Source organism: Cebus imitator, unplaced genomic scaffold (genome assembly GCF_001604975.1).
Source record: "Cebus imitator isolate Cc_AM_T3 unplaced genomic scaffold, Cebus_imitator-1.0 Scaffold392, whole genome shotgun sequence".
Lineage (NCBI taxonomy): Eukaryota > Metazoa > Chordata > Mammalia > Primates > Cebidae > Cebus > Cebus imitator.
This window is the reverse complement of record NW_016107707.1, coordinates 111,666-119,799: the sequence shown is the minus strand read 5'-3', so window position 1 is coordinate 119,799 and position 8,134 is coordinate 111,666.

Below are 8,134 nucleotides of genomic sequence, written 5' to 3'. Positions count from 1 at the left end.
GTGTAAGGAGGTGGAGGCGTTGTGCACTTGCTGTGGAGGCTGGAGTCTGGGAGGCTGTGTAAGGAGGTGGTGCATTTTGCACTTTTTCTTTTCCTCCTCTTTCTGGTTTTTGATGGCTAGTCTCTAGCATTTAATTTTGAGTCCAACTTGCGGTTTTAATTTTGCGTGTTTGTTTTGGCGTAAGACAAGACTGTGAGAAGAAAACGGCCAGCCGAGTCCAGCAGCCTGTCTTCCTGGCCAGCCAGCCAGCTGAGCACATGGCTCTCTCCCATGCCTGACAATCTGCAGATGATGGAACTCCCGACTTCTGGGGCCTTCTCTGGGTTCTTAGAAGACTCCAGTCCCTGGGGGTTTGTTTAGCTGCAGTCATGATTGTGTCCCCAGGTATCCCCATGGTGACTTCTTCCAGCTTCTCAGAGCTGCTCTTCCTCCCACCTCAGGTCCAGGAGACACGTCAGCGTTGTCAGCCTCCTGCCTGTCCCTGGTAACTTGAGAGCAGGGCTGGATCAGGTCCTGCTCAACTCCTGCCTTTGCCACTACAGCTGTTAGCCACTGGTGCTGCCTCTAGGATTCTCAGGCAGAGATGTCTCCAGCCCCAACCTTCCAGAGAGGACTTGGAAGGCCTCTCCCTAGCTCTACAACAGGAGGGAGGGAGGCACAGGCACCTTCCAGGTGATGGCATGGGAGGAGGTGGGAATGAGCCACTGCACAGCCTCAAGCTCACACCAAGGTCACCCCTCCAGTCCTCGGTTGGCTTCTCTCTGCCTCCCTTCCTTTCTCATTCTCCTGTGTTTTGTTCTCCAGAGTATGAGAGTACAAAACGTATAAGGAGACGTTCTTTTGTAAATTGTGCATGAAATGATCAGGCAGGTGCCTTTGCAATCACACCTTGGCTGTATTTGGTGCATGGAGGAAACTTCCATTTTAGCACCCTATCTGAAATAATTTTGTGTAAGTAAATCCAACCAAGACGTCTTTAACAGAGGGAAGGCAGACACTGAGCTACTTAGAGGGAAACCTAGACTGCAGGTGAGCCTGCAGTGGACGGCGTCCAAGGGGCTACAGCAAGGTGACACAGTAGGACCCGGCATGGGAGAACACAGCTCACAGTGGCAGGCAGGAAGCTGTGGGTCCAGGAACCAGGGAGGAGGCAGCAGGCCCACCTGCAAGGTCAGGTGAAGAAAAAACCCCAATCATGGTGACACGGAACTACCAGGGCTGTGTTAAAGGCTGTGGCTAGCAGATACACACCCGCAAAGACCCATCCACACATCTCATCCCAGGTCTGGGATGCGTGCAGCCCATTCTCAACTTCCTGTGGCCACTTCAGCTGGCTTTGGGAAGCAGTTCTCCATCCTGGCTGAGCCAGGGAATCCCTTGGGCAGCTTTTTAAAAATGCTACCACTTCTCTTTCCCCGCACCTAACACACCTAAGGATTCTTATTTTATCAATCAGTGTCTCTCTCTCTCTCTTTTTTATTTTTGACAGAGTCTTGCTCTGTTGCCCAGGCTGAAGTACAATGGTGCGATCTTGGTTCACTACAACCTTTGCCTCCCAGGTTCAAGCGATTCTCCTGTCTTAGCCTCCCAAGTAGCTGGGACTACAGGTGCATATCACCACGCCTGGCTACTTGTTGTTGTTGTATTTTTAGTAGAGATGGCATTTCATCGTGTCAGCCAGAATGGTCTCAATTCCCTGACCTCATGTTCCTCCCGCCTTGGACTCCCATGGTCTGTGTCTTAATCAGTTCCAGCTGTCATAACAAAATGTCTGAGACTGTGTAACTTACAAACAACAGAAATGTATTTCTCACAGTTCTGGAGGCTGGGAAGTCCAGGATTTAAGGCACCTGCAGATTCAGTTGTCTGGTGAGGGCCCACTTCCTGGTTCATAGACAGCACCTTCTTTCTAGCATCTCACATAGAAGAAAGGGCAAGCGAACTCTCTGGGGCTTCTTTTGCAAGGGCACTAATCCCATTCCTGAGGGTCTAATTTATGAGATGACATAGTCATCTTCCCAAGGCACCACCTCCTAATGCAAGTTGCATATCCCTTATCTGAAATGCTTGGGACCAGAGTGTTTCGAATGTAAGAGTTTTGAATAATTGCATTATGTATACCTACTGGTCGAGCAGCTCACATTCGAAAATCCAAAATTCAAAATTCTACAATGACTTGCAGTTTCATCCATGTTGCTGCACACGACAGAATTGCATTCTTTTTTTTAATGGCTGAGTACTCTTTCATTGTATATACGTACCACATTTTAAAAATTCCTTCCTCTGCTGATGGACACTGAGGTTGCTCTCACATCTCGGCTGCTGTGAATAGGGCTACAGTAACCATGGAAGTGTGGAGATCTCTTAGATATATGGATTGCTTTTCCTTTGGATATACACCCAGCAGTGGGAGTGCTGGATCGTAGGTAGCATTCCAGTGAGCATTTCCTTTGAGTGTCATGTCAGTGTTCATACAGTTCCAGATTTTAGAGCATTTTAGATTTCAGATTTTCAGAACTGGGATGCTCAACCTATACCATCACCTTGGGGATTCAGTTTCAACAAAAGGATTTGGAAGGAACACGAGCATTCAAACCACAGCCGTCGGGTGCAGGTCTTGTTTTTGTCTCTAAGGTGAGAGTGCTGAGTAGGGGAACCCGAGCCAGGACCTGTCTCTCAGTGGGCAGGGAGGTCAGGAAGTCAGGGGCTGACAAGAGGCCAGGAATCTGGGCTTGGGTCCCTTTAGAGAAAGCCAGCAGGGCCAGGTGGAGATGTCTGGACTATAATTTACATGCTGACAAATGTGGGGCAAGAAAATTACATGAGTGGAACTGTGTTTTAGGGAGATGAATTTGGCTGTTTTGTGCAAGATGGGTTGGCTGGAAATCAGAGACCGGTGGGAAGCTATTGTGGAAGGAGACGTGTAATGAAGGCATCAAAGGCAAGGTTAGTGCAGGGGGAGATTCCAGATCCTAAAAATCTGTCAGCTCAGAAGGTGTAGCAGCCTGAGTTCCAGTGCAGAGGGGCAGCGGGCTTGTAATTAGTCTGCACCAGCTCCCTGGTCGCCTGAGATCTGGGTGGCTGCTGGCTAATTAGTGCTTCCTGGAAGACGAAAGCAGCTGGTATTTTCCTTTCTAATTCCAGCAATGACGTCCTATTTTAACATAATAAAAGGAATCTCTGGTAGGGAAATGGGGCTGAAGGGACTGAAAGCAGAGGTGGCCCAGGAGCCCCTGCCCCTTGCTCCGGGAGTGTGCAGGGCGCCCTGCGGGAAGCAGGCACCCTCAGCGGCTGCAGCAGCTGCGTCTCCGGCTGCATTTCATGGCTGGAAGTGCGCAGGGAAGATCAGAATTTCTCCTCTTGCCTTTGCTCTTTGGAATCCTAAATATTGCTGTTTAAGAAACATAGACCCGTGCCCAGCCGCTGAGTTAGGACACATTGTGTGGCTCCTTTATGTAACATTCTTGAAATGACAGTTTTAGAATTGGTGAACAGATTAGTGATCTTCAGGCCTAAGGGCAGGATAGAGGAGGCAGTGGTTGGGGGGAGGTGGGGCGCCAATGAAAGGGCAGCAGGAGGAATCCCTGTGGGGACGGAAGTGTCTGCATCTTGACTGCGGCGGTGGAGATAGCTTAGGTGCCTGGTGGAATGTGCGGAAGTAGACACGCGGACACACAGCTGTCTGAGTGAGGCTGGAGAGTTGTAGCAGTGTGAGTGTCCGGCTGTGACATGATGCCAGACCTTTGCAAGTCATACCGTTTAGGGAGACTGGATAAGGAGCACAGAGAATCTTCCTGTCTTATTTCTCACAACTGCGTGTGAATCTACCATTATCTCAGTAAGAAGATTCCATTTGAAAATACGTCAGCGATGTGGGAAAGAGCATCGGGAGGGCACTGTGGGCAGGATAAACAGTCAGGGCAAAGACCCTGAGAGGAGAGAAGAATGAGGTGTCCCTTGTGAGAACTGTGTCTTTAATTCCAAAGGAGAAAGGAAGCTGCTGGAGGGCATGGCAGAAATATTGAACGCTGACCCGATGTGCTCACCTACATTTCCAGTCCCTTTGAGTGGGCAGGCCCCAGACATCAGCTGTGGCCAGTAGACAGGCTGGAACAGAGCAGCGGGAGCATCGTGAAAGACACAGCTACAGGGGAAAAGCAGCCTGCATCTTTGAGTCGTCACTGGATGGGAGCTTTGCTGAAGTCCCAAGGAGTCCCAGAGGGCTGCATGTGAGTGACGAGTTAAACTTCATGTGTTGAGCCCCTGAGGTCTCAGTTTGCTGGTTAGTGCAGCATACCTCACTTAACCTCACTGGTATGGGAGGTTTCGAGAAGAGAAGTTAAACTTACCTTTTCCATGTCAGCAGGATCTCCTAAGCTCCTGTGTTGAAAATAGGCTGAGTGAGGAAGCAGAGAGTCCAGTCGGGAAGCTGTTGCGGTAGCTCAGATGAGACCAGAAGAGCTGATAAAGCTGGTACCGTTGCGGGAGGGCTGGAGCTGGCGCTTTCGGAACATAATTTGAAAGCATATTTGACAGGATTCTCTGATGGATTCGATGTGTGAGCATAAAAGAGGAACCAAAAAGATCACTCCAAGGATCTTATCCTGAGCAACAGTACGAATGAGATTTTCATTGAATGGATGGAGTAAGACCGTGGAAAGTGCTGGTTTAGGAAGGTGGAAGGAGACACAAGTTCTGTGTTTGAGCTGTTAGGCTGGAAATGCCTGTAGGATGTCCAGGGTCTCTGATCTGGGTTGGAATCATCGGGTGGTATAAGGATGGAAGGTAAGCCCTTCAGTCACTGATTTTCCAATGATAGACAAATGCACAAGGAGAATATGGCATATATGCACCATGAAAAGCTATTCAGCCATAACAAAGAACAAAACTCTGTTGGCCAGGCGCTGTGGCTCATGCCTGTAATCCTAACACTTTGGGAGGATGAGGTAGGTGGATCGCTTGAGCCCAGGAATTAGAGAACAGCCTGGGCAATGTGGTGTAACCCCATCTGTACAAAATATACCCCCAAAATTAGCTGGACTGGGTGGCACCCGCCTGTCGTTCTAGCTACTCAGGAGTCAGAGGTGGGAGGATCACTTGAACTCAGAAGGCTGAGGTTGTAATGAGCCCTGATTAGACCTCTGCACTCCAGCTGGGTTGATAGAGTGAGACTTCTTCTCAAAACAATAATAAATAAATAACCTCTGTCATTTGCAGCAACATGGATAGAACTGGAGGACATTTGTTAAGTGAAATAAGCCAAGAGGAGGAAGTTAAATGCCCCACAGATTCTCACTTATAGGTGGAAGCTACAAAAAAAAATTGATCTCATAGGGTAAAAAGTGGAACATGGGCACCATTAGTCCCAGCTAGTCGGGAGGCTGAGGTGGGAGGATGATCTGAGTTTGAGCCTTGGAGATGGAAGATGCAGTGAGCCGAGATCATGCTGCTGCACTCCAACCTGGATGGCAGAACCAGGCCTTATCCTAAGGGAAAAAAAAGTAAAACAGAGGAGACAGCGAGACGCCCACAGTCTGCAACCCAGAAGAGGGGCCTCGCCAGGACATAACCATGTTGGCACCAAATCTCTGACTTCCAGCCTTCAGAATTGCAGGAAATACGTTTCTGTTCTTTCAAAGCCACCCTGGTCTATGGCAATTCCTTATGGCCTCCAGAACCAAGGTAGCACCTAACTCACAGAACTGCAAAAAGGGAAATGAATTTCATACGTGTAAAGTACCTGAAAGTGTGCATCATACATAATGACCAAATTCATGTCCATTAGTATCACTTTCTTAAGGAAAATGCCATTTTCTTACAAGAGACTTTATGTACTGCCTCTGATTCTTCAGAATTAAGGAAGAACATCAAGCACCCTCCTTGCATGAGGGCCTGGGCTACGTGGAGGAAGGGCCAGCAGGCAGTGTGGCTGGTGGTGGTGGTCCCATCGCAGGATACTGGGGATAAGGCCATTCAGCCAAAAGAAGAGAAATTCCACAAATCTAACCCAAGTTCCAAGTTTAGGGAAATACATGTTCCAACTTCCAAGTGGCCATCTTATGAGAAATTACGAGCCCAATTTAATTGGGGGTGGCTTGAATATGGTGATGACATCAGTGACAGGGAAGTGGTCCTTGGGAATCTGTCGGCTTTGTGCTGGGTGGCAGGGAGACGGAGGCTTTTGCAGTCTCTCCACTTCCGTTACTGGTCTCCCATGACCTCCTTATCCCAGTCAGGGCTGGAGTATTTATGTTGGTTGTTAAAAATGTGAGTTTTTTCCTGGCAGTTCGCGGTCACAGGCTGGAAATATTCCCGCATGGTCACTCGACCCGTCAATGCCAGCCCATGCTCCTTCCCACACAGATCCCTCGTCGGAACCTCCGTTTGCCTAGGCACCCAGCCAGTGGGGCCAGCTCTCTTCCCAGCTCTTAGCTTTAAAGATTTGTGTCAATTGGATGTAAAAGCCCAGGGGTCTACACCCTTCATCTCTTCCAAGGGCTTGTTTTCAGTGCCTGGATTTCTACCAAATGCCGAGTCTAAACCTAAGCACCATGGTTTTGGGCTTCCAACATCTTTGTCAGGGTTCCCAGATGGGTCTTCCCCTGGCCCTCTGTTGTGTTCAGAAGCCAGTATGGGCAGACAGTATTAGTAAGACTACAACTCAATTGCATGTTAATTTCATCTGAGGGTGGGATGGGCTCTCAGATCGTGTTCTAATAGCAGGGACGATAAACCACATTGTTGCTTCCAATCCACAGCCTTAGTTCTGCTGCCTCCTGCTGCTGTGCCTCTGAGTTTATCCTCCTTCCTCACTCACTCTGAGGTTACTGCTGCTTACTCAACAGGGGAGAAGAGAAATACTGATATTTAAACTATAATACACTTTCAAGGCTGAAAACTAATTGTAGCCTTTACTATGGTATTTTCTTGATGAGCCTTTAAATAGAGAGGGCACCTATGAGCTAGGAAGAGTCTCTGTGAAAATGGATGAAGGATGTTGAAAGGGAAGGCCTTCAGCGGCTGCTGTCCATCCTGTATAGTGACAGGTAAAATTCTTCATGGTTACTTTCCCTTCCTGAACACATCCACATTCTATTGTATTTACTGTGTAGTAGAGCCTGTCAATTGTAGAAGAACAGTGATCTAAAAACAATGCACGTTGTATATTCAGATGTCAAATTTCGCGTGGAAAAAATGCATCAGGACCATTTGGTCTAGCCAAGACTAGCCCAGGTCAACTTCACCTCCGGAAAATTGCCATTTCAAGGTACTTGGACAGAAATCCTCTCACTGCTAAGAGTTTGAGTCCTTGTATGGATTTCCAGGGTTAGTTGAAATATTCTGTTTATGAGAAACATGTAAAGCAATTCCTGCAAGGAATTCTGCATTTCCTGAAGAATTAAAAAATTGTCTTAAATATAGATAGAAATTGAGAATATGGTGCCAACATCTCAGGAGCCCGGCGGCTTAGCAGCCCCCAGCCAGGGATTTTCAAGGAGAGAATTCTCATCTATGGGCAGCTTGGGAGATTCACAGTTTGACTTTTCTGAAAGAATTGCTGCCTGAAGCAAGCAGCTCTGTTTTCATCTGTCTTCTTGTTTATGCTCTTCTTTACCCTCGGCCTTTCTGAGGCAGATCTGTGTCAGAGGCCTAGAGATTTCTCTTTACAGCTGTGGATCTGGGTCTTGGAAAACTCACGTACAGCAGAAAAACCTACCAGTAATGACTTCAGGTGGACCCAACCCCTCTGAGGGCTGGCTGGCAGCCCCAGGCTCTCCTCCGAGGTGAGCCATGCTTGGGTCTGCATGTTGTGGGCCGTGACTTGGGGGCTCTGGAGTTTGCCCCCCTTTCTTCGTGTTACCAACAGGGATAACCTGTTTCTGAAGGGTAAGAAGTCTTCCAGAGAGTGGCTCATGAGAGGACTTGAGGGAGTGTCCAGTGTTGCAGAGAAACCCAGAGGGCAGACTTGTTGATGGAAGGATATATGAAGTCCAGGGACCAAATGCTCTCTATTTGTGATCGATCAGCTGGAATCTCAGACTACACATCTGAAACCCAGCAAGCCAATGGCATTCAAATCCCTTTAGAGCCCTCCATAGGTAAAAGGAAATTGCATTTTCTTTTTTTTTTTTTT